At 37.0% G+C, this 18,023-nt stretch overlaps 1 protein-coding gene across 26 annotated transcripts in view; it reads left to right on the forward strand.

The window, feature by feature from the left end:
* The window catches only part of ADGRL2 (adhesion G protein-coupled receptor L2), a 384,989-nt gene that overhangs the window by 261,418 nt on the left and 105,548 nt on the right, over window positions 1–18,023 (forward strand). The window lies entirely within an intron of this gene.

Below are 18,023 nucleotides of genomic sequence, written 5' to 3' on the forward strand. Positions count from 1 at the left end.
TGCAGAAATAGCATCTACTTGAAAATATTTTTGCTTTTTTTAGAAAAAGGAAAAATACTTCACTGCTATCAAATGTGTTTAAAATAGCTGTTAAATTAAAGAGATGAGGAAGGAAAAAGATTTTTAAAAGAAGTTGCATTATCTATACTTTATCTATTTTTTTCATAAACTACACAACAACTAACTACAGTTAGTCTTTCTCCACAGCTGTTCTTGTGGCCCTTTCAATAAACAGAGGAACACGAATGAAAAGGAAAACATGACTTAAAATTCTTAATTACAAATATTTGTATAGAACTTAAGGCTATTTTTGGGTGGAAGTATTTTGATTGACTAGATTGCAGGTGAAAAGATTGATTTAGTAATAAAATAGTAGCTACGTCACATTATTCAGTAATTGATGTATAATATAGAGGCTTCCTTCCTTCATCTTTGTCATGATCTCACCAATTTTTAAAGCAAATATGCACCTTACTCTGTCAAAATTCCTTTAATTTTAAGGCCAGATTTTCAGAAATACTTCTGGAAAGCTACCCTGCCTCCCCCTCTCTTTCTTCCTAAATTTGTAAAAGTAAAAAAGGAACTATTATATAAATAAAAAGTCCCTAAAAATTCAAATATTTTATGCAGCCTTCCACGCTCACTGCGTAATTTCCTAAGCGTTCTTCCTAGACTTTCCGAGCTGGGGTGGTGCTGACAGACAAGCCTTGCTGAAATGGGCTCTTCATCTGCATGTGTGAACATACACATCTCTCAGGGAGTCTTCAGAGTCTTCATGGCGGTTTCTCAACTTGGGGAAGTCTCATTTCACTTAAATAGCTTTCACAGTCAGTTTCCCATCCCTCCCCTCCTCCTTAAACCTTGCCAGGATGTAGTAGAAAAGTGGCATTTCCCAGTGCAGATCTGGGGTGGTTTCATCCTTGGTGGGACTCCTGCTCTGGGAGCCGCTGCGCTCGCTGCCCTCCCGCCCTCTGCACACCTGGCTGCCATCTCACCTGGTGCAGGAAAGTAAGTACAAACTGCTGGAAGGTGAGATGCTTTCCAGCCTCTCTGCTAGGTTACTAAGGTAAATGTGGATTAGGAGATCGGAGTTATTAAACTTTATGACTGGCAGGTTTGGTAATAACTGGTGCTAATTATAAATGCACTTACATTGCAAAAGTGGTTGCACTAGGTGAAACCTAAGGTGTAGGAAGTTGAGACATCTATTTATGGGGGTTTTCCCAAAGTTTTAAAACACTAAGGATTTTATTATTATTGTTATTATTATTGCAATTGTTTCAAATCTTTCTACTTAATGCATTTTACAAACATTCAGGTACTTGCAGTTTAATGCTATGTTATGGTTAGAAACATTTGAAAGCAGAAAGGAAAAGCAGACGAACAACTTTCTGTGGTTTGGTTACAGTTGCAAACAGTAGGCTGTAAAGCGTGTTTTATCTGCTGAGTTTGGAAAGGAAAAAGTCAACTGAGAACTTCTGCAGATTGAATTTTTGCCATTTGCAGGAAGTTAATTTTCATTGTCATCTGTAATATTTCAAGTTCATTTTGTTCTGTCCCTGTTTTTCTTGCTTTTAGTAGCCAGTAGCAATCTTTTGATGCTTCAGTTGTGAATTTACTTTTTTAAAGACTATACAAGAGCTGCTTTTTCAGCTAAAAGAAACAGGGACGGAAATTGGGAGCAGATAACAGAATCATACCAAATTAATTGTAAATTCTTAAAATAAATGAAATACTGTGGCTCTGTATACTGGAAATGAATATTAATATAGAGTTGGCTTCCAGCCACAGAAGAAAAATGAATACTGCATTATTACACTTTCTCACAAAATTACATTGCCTTCTGCTTCAGTAATAAGAGATGCCAAGTATAACATGCTTTAGTAGCACTTCATGCCTGGAAGTATGAACATGAACAAAGGTTAAAATAAGAGCATCTAACTTTTGCTAGAAATAAGAAAATCTTTAATTCTCTTGCTTGAAACGTAGTTTTTTAAATAGAAATCTGATGTGTACATGAAGGTTGTTGCAGTTACTGGGAGAGATAAAACCTGGCTGAATTCCCTGCTGTTACATTTTAATATTTCTGTACAGTTTAATGGAGAGGAAGAGGGGGGGTAGGGGGAAATGATCCTGGGTGTGGACAAGTGATTCATTTATTCATATAATGAAACATTTTCCAATCAAGAAAAGGCTTTATTACTCTCACAGCCTTAACTTTAACTCACCAGGGAATTAGCAAGCAGGCACAGTTATACGAAGGCTGTAATTTTCTTTTAGTGTTGCCTATCCAAACAGGAATTGTATCTTCAAATAAGGAGCTTTTGGTTTTGCTCTTTTTTCTTTTTTCCTGGCTATGCAATCCAAATGGGATTGCTTTTGAAACCGTCCATTCCTTCAGGAAAAATGCACCTTGAATGGACAAGTGCCGACAGCTGGACAGGAAAAACACACTGAGTTATTATAGACTGCTGGTACATCTGATCAACAAGTCAATATTGTTGTGTTTGTTGTTACTGCCATCAACAGCAAGTATTGCAGCCCTAAATGAGGAGGAGACAAGAGGCTGGAAAAAGGAATGAAAAACTCAGGTCATGAGCTGGAGTATTATTAATCTCATTTCTGAAAGTTATTTTTCTGTCCCATTTTCTAGCACCCATTTTCTATATAGGCATGTCTTTCAAACGGTGGTTCTGTTGCAAAAGGCAGACTGAAGGGACTACCTTGGGAAGCAGTTTGGCTCAGCCTTGGACAGGTGGCCCTGTGAGACCTGGCCTGGGGACTCAGGGAAGAGCAGCGCTCCCTCTGCTCTGTGCCAGAGCCTGTGTCTGTCCCGTGTCCTTGTCTGTCCCACCCTGTGTCTGTCCCACCCTGTGTCTGTCCCGTGTCCTTGTCTGTCCCGTGTCCTTGTCTGTCCCGTGTCCTTGTCTGTCCCATGCCATCAGGAGGGGCTTCCTGCTCAGTCCATGCACTTGAGTCCCACACCTTTACTTACCTGTTTCCTACAAACTCTAGGAAGTTAATTACTTTTGACACCATCTCTGTTTTTCCCTCATTTTTCCCCCTTCCTAATTAGGTGAAATCATCTAACAAGTTAAAAATTATCTGAGAAAATACAGAAAGCCAGAGAGTGAGATCACACATGTCTTGTTTCCATAGCAAAGCAGAATAGAAAGCATATTATACGTATTATTGGTTTCTCTTCAAGCAAGTTAAGACAGATACACTAATATGCATATGAAAAAAAGATGTCAGAGCTAAACATTCTGGTGAATATTGGTTTTGGACAGTGCAGGTTTCAGTATTTTAAGCTTTATCTTGCTTTAAAAGTCCACCTTTTTGACTAGCTTTTGATGTTGTTTGTTTTTATTTTCTTCTGCTGCTTGAAAAGCACAAGTGCCTTGGAAGCACTGAAATAATTTTCTTTGGTAACATTCTATTTTAACCAAGGTTTAATACAATTTAAATCCATTTTATTATGAATTATTATCTATGCTTTGTCCAAAGGAAGAAGCATCATGCTTTCATTATCTATTTAATTCTGTTTTCCTAAATGGAATTAATGTTATTTAAAGAAATCCAGCTTGTCTTTGCTTCTGAATATTGGTTTTTTTTTTTTAAATGAGCATTACACTGAAACGGATATATTCCTGTAAATTCCAGTTATGCCAGCCAAAGAGCTGAGTGCTGAATTGGAAGCAGTTCTAAGTGAATATTCAATGTTAGTGTATTTACTAAAGAAAATACTAGATACAGATATCATACTTTGGGCCACTACAAAGATATTTGCTATTTTAGTGTATTACTTCAGCTCTTCAGCTTCCTGTCAAGCCACTCAGATGTGAAGTGTCTAAGGCACATGGCACAGGTACTGAACAAAGTGTAAAAGCACATCAGTTTTCCTACATCTTACTAGGAGTATTAGTAGGACTTGGACCAGGATAAAAATTATAAAAAACTTGCACCATGGGCTTGAGTCGAAATCAACTCCTGTTAATTAGTGGGTTTAGGTTCTGCAAGGAGTAAAATCCATTACGGAGTCACACCAGAGCAAATAGGAGCACTGATTTAATGTCTAGCCATGGAATTTATCACAGTGAGGGCTCTGCCAGGCACCCAGTTAGTAGGAACCCCTTGGTTTACAGAGGTTGCAAAGTATTCATGAGCACACCCAATGTGCTAAGGCCAGACTGGTATTGCCCACTCTTTGGAAAAACACTCTAATAAGCTTAATGCTATCTTTATTTATATCATGTATACCTGATATGGTTTAGGATTCTTTAGTATTTTTTTTTTTATTGTTTAATGCAGATTATGCAGAATTTTTCTGAAGAAAGCAACTGCTGCTTTGGGTCCTGTTTTCTGTCCTGAAAGATCATGCCATTTTTCAGTGTGATTTTCTGGTGCATACTTATCTGGGACATCTCTCTTTTCTTTTCTGAGGGAGGTCCAACATATCTTCTAAAAAGTATATTAATCTAAACAGCAAGACCAAACTTCTTAAAGAAGAATGCCTGTTAAGTTTTTCAACTGCATTTCCAGAAAATAGAGACTGACAGACTGCCCAGAAAATCCAGAGATACTTTAACATGCTGGCAGTGAATAACCTTTTATATATTCCCAAAGTAGTGAGGTCTGCAGGATTCTGTGCTGTAACATTACGTTTTTGAAACCAGAGCGAAACCACCACTATTTCAAAATGTGGAAGAACCATGTAAAAAGATGCATGAAGAACCATTTTATATACTGTACTTACATTTAAGTGAAAATTTGCTAGGAGTCTTACAATTTAAGAAAAAAAAAAGAGTATAAATGCATAATTACTATGAGATGAGTAATAATATTACTATTTTGGTATGCTGTCTTCACAGTTGCTGAAAAACATTCTCCTTTATGAGGGGAGATTTTGCATATTCTTGGGCTTTGTGTTCAGAAGAAGAAAAAACCCCTGTAATGTGTAAAATGATAGAAGTGATAGAAGTACAGTGTGTTGTGCTAAGGGCAGATGCTGTATTTTTAGAGCCTTCTAAGCTGCTACTGGAGTTTGCTGTCTGTAGTTGCTGTAACCTTGGTGGGTCTCAGTGGGTGAGGTGAGCTGTGCTGATGACCAGTGCAGAGAGGAGGTTTATTTAACCTTCAGGTGGCCTGCACTGACATCATTGCCTAAGGGGCTTTTCTTTTGTTATTTGTCTGGGAAATATATTTGTCTGGGAATATTTTAGTTTAGTTTATTATGATAAAGGGACCTTTGCATTTGGACATGTCTTTTAAAAAGCAAATAGACTTTATTAGTATTCTATTACTAAATAAAGGAGAACATATCATTTCTCTTTTATTGAGTTGTATTTTAAAAATCTTTAATAATTTTTAATTTCTGTTTTTTTGTCAAGTGGAAGAATGCTGCTCATCTTAGTAACAATTTTTTATATAGTTTAAACATTGTTTTATACTGTACTTTTAGGTCACAGTGTAAAATGTAAGTATAACTGCCTGAAGCATCTGATATCGATGAATGTTTCAGCACTGGCTTTCTTATTGCATTTAGTATCCTTGTGATCACATTATAAAAATTATCATGAAGTATAATGTTTTTAGATTTAATATTTGTTGCCAATTTCTACCAGCGCATAATGGGTTTTATATTTGCAAGTAGATCCATTGATGCTCATGGTCTACCTCTGTGACTAAAAGGCACAGAAAGTAATAGTCTGTGCTAATTGTATATTGCTAATTGTATATTGCTAATTGTATATTGCATAGAGGGATGTCTTGATAGCAGGAAGCATATGTAGGATGAAGCCACTACAGAAAAATTACTTACACAAATAACTAAAATATGTTTCATGTATGTGCCTACTTCCGTGTTTGTGCTAGTGTTCCACATTGTGTTACATGAGGAAGAGGAGATAAAACCATTCACAGAGAGAAATTCTTGTCTTGTCCATCCATACTCCCATCACAAAGGCACATAATAGAATAGGAGCTCCTAACAATGGCAAAGACATACTTAAAAATTGTCTGACCTTTTGCAGTGGTTAACTGGTGTCATCTTTATTCATCAATGTTGTTCTTGTAGAAGAATATTTACAGTTGGTCCTTCTGATTTTTTGTTTGTGATTGGGTTGATGTTTTTTGTGATTATGATTGGGTTGATATTTTAAATAAAACTGAGGAACACTGGATTCTTTTCCAATAATAATTCATTTTTTTTCAGTAATACTAAATTTATTACATTTTTAACACAGGATATATTTTGTATGTGTGCCACTGTAGATGAGCCATACCTGAAATCCATAGAATGGTAAATTGAATATGCAGTTCTTTTTGATAGTAGGAGCTGAAAATCCCTTTTGTGTAAGGTGTTCCAAATTTCTCCAGTTCCAGAGTCTCAAACTACTCCGTTGGCTTTCAAAACCCAACTGTGCTAAAGCTCTGTGTGTTTCTATAATCTCTACCTCCTTGCTTTCATTTGAAGTACAAAGAAATGGAGCTGTATGAATGTTAGTTCTGCTTATGTCTCCTTCTTTCAGTCAGGGAGACAATTCATCCGTGTCCCAGTGACACTAAGGTAACCTAAGTGTGCATGAAGGTGTTGTCAGTGTTAGAAAAGATTCTCTGGATGTTCCTTCTGAGCTTGGGCCAGTCCAGGTGGTTGGGAATGTTTAATTCTTTTTGTTTTCTCAATATATCCTGGTATAATAATCCCTGATGTTTTCTCGGTGTATAAAAGATGTGTGGGGGAGACTAGTTGGGAAGCAAAATGAATTTTTTTCATCTGTTGCCTGAGCAACCCATACATGTGAGAAGCCCAGGGGGACCACATAACTTTCAGTTGTTGGATACAGCGCTCGGTGAGTTTTATGAGGGATCTTGACGATGGAAGGAAGGCTGGCTTTTGTGCTCTCCCTTGTCAGGATTTTGATGTCTCTCTCAGGAGTTAGGTAGTTTTGTTCTCTTCCAGCAGAAAGTACAATTAATGCAAGGTGCTGTTGGAGCAATTTTCTTGTTAAATTTGAATTAGGTAATTCATTTAGGAAACCTGAGAGGAAGTTGACACACTGAAACTAGATTCGCCTATGTGCTGCACTTTCAGTTGGAAAAGCAGTGGGAAATGTTTGCCTTTTATAGGCTTCAGGGCTGTTTCATATCGCTTCTGTTTTAACCATCTTTTGAATGAACTTTAGTCAGATTTTCCTGTTTGCCACTGATCCTGTGCATGTGACTGGATCTGCCTTCCACAGTATTTCTCCCATTGAGCTACCCTGGTTCCTTTCTCTTAGGCTTTTGAATTGCCTCTAATTGAAAATGTTACTTTAAGGATTAAGTGTCTGTTTATTCTGCAACATTGTAACATTTGCCATTGAAAGCCTATTGGAAAAGTCTGGGTTTCTGGCTGGGGACTGATCGTGCTTTTTAGTGGCTGAAGATAAATATGCTTTTAGTAAACAAAACTGAACAGTTTGTTGCTTATGCTTTTGCATCATTTAATTTGCAACAGATGAAACTGGCATGCGTGAAGAGTGAAGCATGGAAAGTACTAGAGGGCAAACGGGTGGTTTGTGATGTGGATTATTACCCATAAAGATGGATAGGGTCCACAAAACATCACTTCATCTATTAATGCACCAGCTGGAAAAAAAAAAAATCTATCAGCATACTATATCATGCATAAACTGCTGGGTTTAGGCCTTCAATTCAAATCCTGCTCAGTAATCTTCTCTATCTTTATGCTAGTCTGAAGATCTATATATGTATGTAGATCTTCTTATATATAAAAAGCATCTGTAGATTTTTAAAAATTCACAATACAAAAGGCTGGAAGTCATCCATATGTAAACTGTCTTGAAGGATTTATGATACAATGTTTTGTTCTGTAGTGTAAACTGAGTGCTGACAGAAAAACAGTCAGAAATACATCTACCCAGCAGCCTTTCCTTTACCAGTTACAAAGTAATCTAATAATATGGCAATTCTTTTATGCTTTATATGTAACCATACAACAATTATTTTGCTGTACAAATTATTTCAAATTTCACACTGATAAATCAACAGAGTCCTGACTCAGTCCTGAGAACAATTCCTGTTAAGATATTTAGTCTTATCTCTTTGATGCATTATTTTCTAGCTCTTAGATTTGTTGTGGATCCATTTTAACTGTATTTATATGTTGCTTTCTTTTTACAAAAGGCTTTTTGAAGTATGAAGAGAGACTTTCTGAATATTTGCTGTTAAAAATTTGTCATCATGTTAATACTATTTGTAACAGATTCAGTGATTCTGACTTTATTTACCTCAGAGCCTCGTCTCTTTTGATTCTTTTTATTCCCTTTTTTATATGACCGATTAAAAATAAAATAGAAAAATCTAGTTGCAATAACTGGGAAAAACTAGTAAAGTAAATCTTTAGTCAAAGCATGAATGATGATGACATAACCAAAATTAATTCTCTTGATCCTCTTTCCATCTGGAGTAAGGGATAAGGTTATAACACAGGGAAAAAAAAAGGTACATTTAGAAGCATTCAAGGATGTTAAGCAACAATAAAACTCTGTAACCATTTAAATGACAGCAGCTGACTATTTGAATTAACTTTGTGTTTGGCTTAATTTTGGGGCCTAATTATTCCTAACTTACGTGAGTAGATTTCAATTATACAATACTGCAGGGATTTGTAGCTAAGGCAACTAAAGGAATGATTTTACATAAAGTACTTTTGTTCAACTGATTAGGCAAGTAAAAATGGAATGATAGAAAATGGTAACACTTGTCTGATAAGGGCCAGTGAATTGTTACCGATGACACTACGAAGAAATAACATAAGGAAATCTCATTATTGAAGATTTTGAGAAATTTTGGCAACATGTTTATTTATATCTTGATAGGATGGTATTAGTTAACTGGTCACAAGCAATTCTCTGGAGTATTAATATCTCTTATCAGTAAAAAGACGATGCATATCTTTGTGGTACCTTGGTTTGGCCTGGATGAGGTGGATATTTATAGAATCTTGTTAACAAATAATTTTATTCTTAGAAGGACTTTTTAATATGTATTTATTTATGGCAGTTAAGCATTTAAATGGGCAAAAGAAACTATCTTCATTGTGTGATATTTCATGCTTTAGACATAAAATCATTTTTAGACATACAATTCATCTCCAACATCCCACTTATTTAGAATTACTGTTCCATGAAAACAGTTCTCAATTATGCTACATTCTTAAGATAACCTGGGGGAATTAAAAGTGAAGGAGGTATTGGAATAAAAGCCTCTGGAATCAATTCCCGTTTTAATGCCTACACACATATATACCCTTCATTGGGAATTAATTTTTCAACAAATTACCTCCATAGTTAGAGCTTAAACCTGGGTAGTTTTATGCATATATAGATAGATGTAGATATAGATGATATCGAGAGATATATTTTGACACTGGGAGCGTATATACTCAGTTAAAATTTCCTTTTTATTCTTTGAGCATTTATAAAGTCATGCCTCCTAAATTGGATCTGCAGCATAAGTAGGTGTCTCCTTTTGATGATAGTAGACTAACTTCCCTAGATTTAGAATGCTTAATTTGTTTTCCCTCCATTTATCAAGCTCAACTTTTTTAGTTTCCAAAGTGTTGAAGGTTACAAGAGTGCTCATTCTGCTGACAACACAATAGCATGTCTGCAACCTAAACTATTAAGTCTGTTTTTAGAGCTGTCAGCTTTGCCCCATCACTTGAATATACACCTAGACCTTACAGTCAGATACTTTAGGAGAAGCACTGCAGTTGTTTTCTGTTTGTTGTGTTTAGGAGGTCAGAACTTGGAGTGTCTCTGATGAGGTTAATGGAAGGCTTTGATGCTGTTTAAAGGGAGGAAAAAACCCCTACTCATAAAGCATATAGTTAAAATGCATAACAGCAATTTCTAAATTAGATGCCATATAAATGCATGAAACAATAAAATCAGACAATAGTAAATGGCCATGCATCTCTTTCCTCTCTCTTGACAAATTCCATTTTTTATGGAAAATTCGTATTTTTGATCGTATGTCTGCTGTTAACATATTAATGTTACATGCTTTCAATTAGTACTGCTGACAAGTTATTTAGGAAAGTCTCTGGAGCATGGGGAGATGTGTACAGCTTCTCTGTGTCTATTGTTTGCTTTCCAAAGTGAAAGTATTAAGATTTAATTATCAGAAGCTGTTTGCAGTAGGCAGTGTGCCTTGGAAAGCCCTTCAGGGGTGAGGCTGCAGATGCCACCTGGGCAGGGGGACACTCGTGCCTCGGGAGCTGGCATCGCAGAGGGTACGTGCAGGGGTACGGGGGTGGACACTGAGCTGCAGCATTTCCATCCCATAGTGGGAGGAAGTGTTGACTCCTGCTCTGCCACTCCATCAGCTCCCTGTGTCTCTCTGGCACCCCTGTGGTGGACTGATGCAGGAGGCAGGACCTGCAGAAGACAGCCTTTCTCTTAGAAAGAGCCTCCCCCAGCCTCTTCCCTGAACCATGTCACTCAGGCATTTGACACCTGGGAGAGGTGTAGGTCATGGTGGAGCTGTCAGAGTGCTTCACCCTTAAATAGATAAAAAGACAGTGAGATCTGTGCATCCACTGAAGCTTGGGAAAATATTGTGCTAGTTCAATGGGCATTTTCTTTTCGAAATGGAAAACTGGTCTAAAATGTGCCATTCTTTGTTAGAATACAGTACCAGTGAGAGTACAGTACCACTTAACATGATTAATGTTCCTTTGTGGGACCCTGTCATTTAAAGTCAGAGTATCTAGAGCCTGATTCTCCTTGGTTTACTTATGGAGATGGTCTGCAAGGGTTTACAAGTGCAAAAATGAAGACAGGCTATGTATGTTTATAAGGGTGTGATTGGGCAGGTCCAGAGTTGCATCTGATTTCTGTCCTGAGCAGGGAATGGAGATTTTTCCAAAGGGTTAATTTCCCAGATAAACCATCCCTTTCAAGACTACTTTAGTGATTTTAAGAGTGCATATACTTTTACTGGAACAGAAATTATCTCATATCTTAGTCCTTCAGATTTTTTTCTTTCACTGGTAGTCAGTAGTCAGCCTCAGAGGAAGATGCCAAAATACATAAATGCACAAAGCAGCTTGCTTAGAGTGTACATTTCTTAATTATCCACTGTCATTGAGTACCAGTAGATATTTCTTGACTCATTGCTTAGGATTTAAAAAAAGGTGTTCAAGTTTTAATTTTGGGTTTTGGAGTGTGTTACTGTGGCCGTGAATCTCCTTGTCTTTTGTGAACTTTTTAAAGACATTATTACAGAGCATATTTCTTCATCTCTCATTTCTCAGTGCATTTTCAGATCATTTAAGTAGTACAGTAAATAATACTGCTGCCTTGTAAATTTTGCCACCCTGTTCTCTCCCTCCACCCTCTCCATCATGCTTTTCTGATGATCGATGCCATCTCACAGACCTCGGCTGTGCAGAGGAAATCATTCTGCTTCTCTGCATTGTCTTCCTTAGCCTTTGTTGGTCACCTAATTCAGCAAACTCATCACTTCTCACACAAAAGAAGCTTCCTACTTTTGTTGTACTTAAGAAATATCTGGTTGTGAGATCATTGGAAAGCATTTTGGAAAAAACACCTGTGAGTTTAAGATATGTACAGAACACAGCAATGGAAAAACATACTAAAGAGTCAACAGACAATATCAGTCATAATTTGCCAGTTTGTTTAATTTTATATATTGGTACAAGTCATAGTGCCAGATATTTTCCTTTAATTTTGCAGCACAGCTATAAATTTTGCTATATCTAATTGCAGCAAACTTTTTCTGCTCAGCAATTTTTATTTATTCTTGCTGAGCAAGTAGTGTGTTTATATGAAAAATACTTTTATATATAAATTTGGTTTATGGATGTTTAAGGGCTTACAATTTTCCCTTTAAACTTGAGCTTAATTTTTTATGTGTTTTTTTTAATGGAAAGATTTTATGGCCAACACATGCCCCATGAGAAAAGGAAGAAGTTACAGATGGTCCAGAGTAGAGGGTCTGTTCCATACATAAAAACTTCATGTCAGCATTTCAACAGAGCAGTTTCTTAGGGTATCTCTGTTATCACTGACACTTTCACATTGACAAGCATATGGGATGTAGTGCTGAATGTGTAAATTGAAATGATCACATCTAGCATTTCTCTGTACCAGGTGCCAGCTTGCTGCTGCAGCTCTGCACTTAATGTTGAAGGAGGAGTGCTAGGAATAGTTGCATTTGCTAATTACCTCTTATCTCCAGCACATAGTCCTTGGGCAAACAGCTTACCCAGGTGTTTTTGAGAACACCTATCTGGACAGTACAGGACTGCAGGTGGTCCTGTGGTGACAATACAGAGTGCAGAACATGTAAGAAATCTCCATCCATCTGTGCACGAGGGTTTTTTTTCTCTCTTTTTTTTAAGTCTTCAGTGAAGAACAGAAGATAAATTTGTGAGAATTTTTCTGTCCTTATAAAGTTTGTGTGAAAAGCAAAAGACTGCTATTCCACAGCCCAAGAAAAATGTGTGCATGTGTGTCTTATGTTTGAGGGGTTTGAGGTGATAACAAACCTGATTGTCCTGTCTTGCAATTTCTGTGGAAAGAAAAGAATGTACATGCCAGTGAGAGTTTTGCAAGGACCTGCAAGTTAAAATAAATAAAACGTGGTGGTTTAAGGAAGAGGTAGAATCTAAATTGCCTTTCAGTACTTCTTTTCCAGGATCCAGTTTAACAGGATTATATAATTTTACTAATAACACTTTGATCTGTCATTTATACAAAAAGGCAGGCTTTCCAAAGCATTTGCCTTACATGTTCTTTTTGGGCTAGACTTAATCACTTGCAGAACTGATAATATTTTCTCATTCTTTAAAAATTCACATTAGAGTCTTATACTTAATAGGACTGTGGTTTGAGCACAGAATGTTAAAAGGAACCATTTAATTCATAATCCAGTAATTCAGACAGCTAAATTATCCCTCCCTTTACCTGATATTTATTAAAATGAATCCAAAGAAACTTCAGAAATGTTGCTATCATCCAATTGCCCTTTTAGGTTTCTTTATTGCTATATAGAACATTCCTTACTATGAGTAAGTGCAACATCTGTTTGTTTATGATTTCTTCTTGCATTTTTCCTCCCTTCTTAAAGGACTTACAGTTTTCAATCTTAGGCATTCTATACAGGCTAAAATTCATGGTGTTTACTCATGAATCTGAGTGAACTGAGCATCTCAGTTATATATATTTGCTCAAGACAACTTTATTGGTAGTTGCATCTTTACACTTTTATTTCTTGCATCTAGTTTTTAATATTTACTAGCACTCAGAAGATGGTGTTACATAGCAACTTGTTAATTAAAGAAAAGACACCCCACACCTAACAAAGAAAAGCAAGGAAAAATAACCCCCCCAGAACCAGCCCAATGGGAAAAAGACCCCCCAGCCTGTAGTCCCAAATGAAATGAGGCTGAGCATGCAGTTACTCTATGCAAATCAGGCTGCCTTAAGCTCGGGGTGTGGGGTTTTGTGTCATGGAGTAAATCTCTTTTCTTTGCATATCTGAGCTAGTGCCAGTGCATGTTGTGTGCAGAGGCCACGGGTTTGGGGTTACAGTGTCCAGTGTCTCACTGGGTTCAGTCCCAGCAGTTCCCTGCCTTGCTCTGGAGTTGGGGTGTTCCCCGTGCAGCCCAGCCTGGACTGCTGGATGCCCCCAGCCCTGGTGGCCCTGTGCTGGCACCAGCTGGGGCTTGGCCCCAGTCCAGCACCAGCCTGGGTTGTTTCCAAGCCCTGGCAGTGGCTAGGCATTGATGGGGATGTGCAATGCAGCGTTATGATGGATCAAATTAACTCTGCAACGATTTCCTCAGTCTCCCATCAATGTTCTAGCTTTTACAAAGCTTCAGTTTTCTGTCCTAAGAGCAGGTATTTTTAAAAGTGTTTGTAACTCTTGGTGATGGAGGCAGCTGCTGTAGGTGCACGTGGGTTCTCAGGTATTACTGAAAATGTGTTAATGGATGCCATTAGGCATTTTACCTGCATTTTAGGTGTCTAAAACATTATTATGAGGCTGTGAGAGTGGTGTTTTCCAGCTCTTGTTTCTGCTGAAGTTCATTAACTTGAAGGAAATGGGTAAATAACAAAGACCAAAATGCATCTTGAGCCTAGGAATTTATTCCAGGCCTCTGAAGAACTCATTTACCTTGTTCAAGGGGTCAGTTCTCTCTGTGACTCCTAGACCAGGAAAAACAGGTTTTTTCAGAGAATACCTCCAGGCCAGGTAAGGCCCCAGACCTTTTAACTCTGATTTTCATTATAATGGCTTTCCCAGTCCAGGCATGAATAGACATCTGGGAAGCTGATCTGCTCATCCTGAAATAGCCTGAGCACAAAGTCAGATCAGCTATTTCTTATTTCTTGTCTTTCTGGTATTTGTTGTAGCAGATTCATAAGTTTTACTGGGAGATTTATGAACTCAGCAGGGATTGATCATGTAGAAACAAACTGAAATCAGAGAAAACTGGACAGTTTCACAAAAACACAATTTTTTCACTCCTTTCCAAAATTCACCATACAAAAAACATGTCTCTAAATTAAATAAATGGGAAATAGTTGTAGTGAAATATTTTATATTGGAAAAAGATGAAGTGATTTTAAGAGTAATGTTTATATCATTTTTTAAAGAATATTCTAAAATTAAGAAAATTATGAAATAAAAATTCTAATCTTATCATATTAAGCAAATTAATTTTCTATATCCTTTATATATTATTTTAAAATAAATATATAGATATATATTTAAATTTATTATATATTTAATTTAAATGTACTGCTTGCCTTTAGTACTATGCTGTCTTATAACTCCAATATAATGATTATTTGAAGGATTTTTTTTTTTTTCAGGTTTTGCACTGCAATGTGTGTTTCTTTTGGCTTTATACTTTCCTTTTTGCTCTTCAGCTTTATATCATTAAGACTATTTTGAAGAATATGTAGGAGGAGATAGAGGTTGAGCTACAGAAATAAACTCTTCATTGTTTTCATCATACTGGTGTTTCCTATGGTCAACATGTAATCTCCTTTGTTCTGTCAACAGTAGAAAAGTATTTAAGCACATTGTTGTGCAGGTCAGTGCTATTTCAAGATCTAGCCATCCCTATTCTCATGCATTCTCTCATGATTTCATTATTCACATGGTGAGCTGTTGGTACCACAGGGATGGCACTCCCTGTGCTCAGGGTGTGCTGTTCCCTGCAGAAGAGGCTGGATTCACGCAGAAGGCAATAGATCTGATATTTTAAGAAACACAAACTGTGTTCTTTTACCTTTTAACATGGCATATTTTCTGTTACTGAATCGTAGTGGGTCAGAATCTGAACAAAGGAATTGGTTATTACAACTGTAGCAGAATCACGGATTTGTTTTGTTTACTGTTTCACTTAAGTTTCAGCTGGAGGAAAATGCATTTTGTAGTGACAAGACTTCCCAACTACTATGAAACAGTAATGGACAGGCAGTGTAGATGCTAGCCAAAGCACTGGAAAAGAGGCATTAGGCAATATGTAAGCTATGTATATGCTGAATATTTCTAAATACATGAGATTTGTAATCTGAAGTTTTACATTATAGTAAATCTTGAATCTCATTTGAATGAAACATGATGCCCTGGTTCAAGAAGTGTGGTGTCCTACTTAATTGCATTTTTTTAAAAAAAGAAATTATTACTCCAGAAAGCAGAAGGGAGAAATATAAATTTCCATAGCTGTATTTGATATGACTAGTTTTGGAAATCGTGAAAGGCAGAGATGCCTAATAGGAGAGTTTTGATGGAAGGGAGAGGAAGGTAGCCCTAAGCAAGTGCTGTGAGCAGCCCTGGAGGGACTCCATCTTTAACAAAGGAACAGAGAAATGTAGCTGCAAATAACTCTCTGAAGCAAGTTAGCTGTGGGTAAAGGAGGAGCTCAAAAACCTGCAAGTAAACCAAGACAAGTGCAACAGCTAGGAAGGGTTTGCTTAGGAAGGAAGCTCTTCTTCTTTGCTTTTGAATTTTACTTAATTCTTTTCAGTTTTCTAGTGAAGGAAGTGACACTTTCACACCTCTCAATTCTTAAAAATACTTACCTACCTAACCTGTACAGGGCGTGTTCAGGACAGCACTGGGATGCATTTCCTGCTCAATTGCCAGTAGCAGCCTGACAAGTGGGATTATGAGTGTCAGACCAGAGAAAAACGATCTCACAGGCAGCAAGGTGCCCCGTTTGGCAAGAGGGCGATTGCAACAAGGCAGCATGATCCTGCAGGGCGGGGGAGAGAAAATGCTTCTTATGCAGGAAAAGCTGCAGCCTCTCAGGCCAAATAATTGTGTGCGAGAAACTTTTGTAATGAGTAACGTGCAGTTTCTCACATGGAACCTCAAAATAATGAAAAACAAATATCACAGCTTTTCTAGTCCATTTTTGTGACGTTTGGAATATTTGGAAGGTATCTGAAGGAGAAAAGCTTTTTTTCACCTAGTCCAGCTTTCTCCACAGTTTGAGTGGAATTGATGCAAAACAAACAAAAACACTTAGCCATAGGAACACAATATACTTTTAAACAAAGAATAAAAACAACTGAATTATCGCTACAATTAAAGTGTGCCTATAGTGTTTTTTGCATTGTTGATACTCTAAAGGGGTTAGAAATGGTAACATGTATCTTGCGTCTCTGAGCTGGGTTGTTAGCTGTAATAATCTCATGAAAAATCAGAACCCTCTCAATTCCTCATTGTCTGAAGGACTTTCATTTTCTAATTTCCCCTTCAGCTGTTTTTCTATATTTCTGGCTTGTCTATAATTTAAAAAAAAAGAAAAAGAAAAAAAGTTTAAAACTCATGTCTATTTTCTTTTGCAGTGTTTCCCTTTGGGGCAATTTTTAATCTCCCAGAAGCATCAAAACATTCAAGTTAATGTTGGTTTAGTGGCCAGTCCTGATAAGAGAGCATTCTTTAGTGCATATTCTTGTATCTTTTCTTCCCCTTTCACCCAGTAGGATTGTGGATTAATAGAAAGGTTTGGAGTTTACGTTGCAGATGTGTTCAGCTGCTAGTCTCTGCCTCCCACCAGCCTACCCTATTTCCTTGCCAATTCAAACAGCACTTTCCAGATTTTCCTAATGAAATTCAGTTCACCTTACTCAGCCTAAGTACTAGAGGGATGTATTAATTTAACCTAGAAACTTGATCTGTGAGTTATCTCAGATCTATCAGCCTAGGTGCTTGTTCGGACTTGGATCCAAGTCGCAGGAGTGAAAATTTCTTGCTAGAAATTTTAACTGCAATTTCTAGGCATAGCTAGCATTATCAAGATAGCAAAGAATTAAGTTGTCTCATTACTCTTCACTTTACAGAGGTGAGAATTGTGTCAGCATCTTCCCAAAATGAGTAGAAGTCTTTAAGATTGGGTTTATTTTTTTATGGGTTAAATTTAATCTCTTCCCCAGGTGCTTATTAGCTTTTGCCTTCTTTACCTGTCTAAGACTCCTACTGAAATAAATAAGAAGCCTTGCTGTGCATCTGGGGACAGTGCATGGCCCTTTGGAAGTGTTTTGCTGTAGGGTCTCTGCTGCTGTGGTACAAGTCATATAATTAGAAATACATATTCTGCATTTTGAACCATAAGAGAAGTGCAAAGGAAAAAAAAACAAGAGACGGCTATGAAGTTGGTTTTTGTTCATCTGCATGGAAAATGTGGTTCTCTTGTTAATATTGTTAATACAGTTAGTAAGGACAAAACCTGGTTGAAATAACGATATGTATCAGTAAAATTCAAAATAATTGGCATCAAGGTAGTAAAAAAAATAGTCACTGAGGTATAACTTATTTTTAAAATTGAGCCTTTGAAGTTTTTTAAAAAGTGTGGTTTTTATTTTGACATAATTATATACATGTTACCAGCATTTCAGTGAAGATGACATTTCCTGAAACAAAACACATCATTTATAAAGGCTGTTGAAAACTCAGCTCTCAAATTATTC

This window comes from Sturnus vulgaris, chromosome 9 (genome assembly GCF_052056855.1).
Source record: "Sturnus vulgaris isolate bStuVul1 chromosome 9, bStuVul1.hap1, whole genome shotgun sequence".
NCBI classification, from domain to species: Eukaryota; Metazoa; Chordata; class Aves; order Passeriformes; family Sturnidae; genus Sturnus; species Sturnus vulgaris.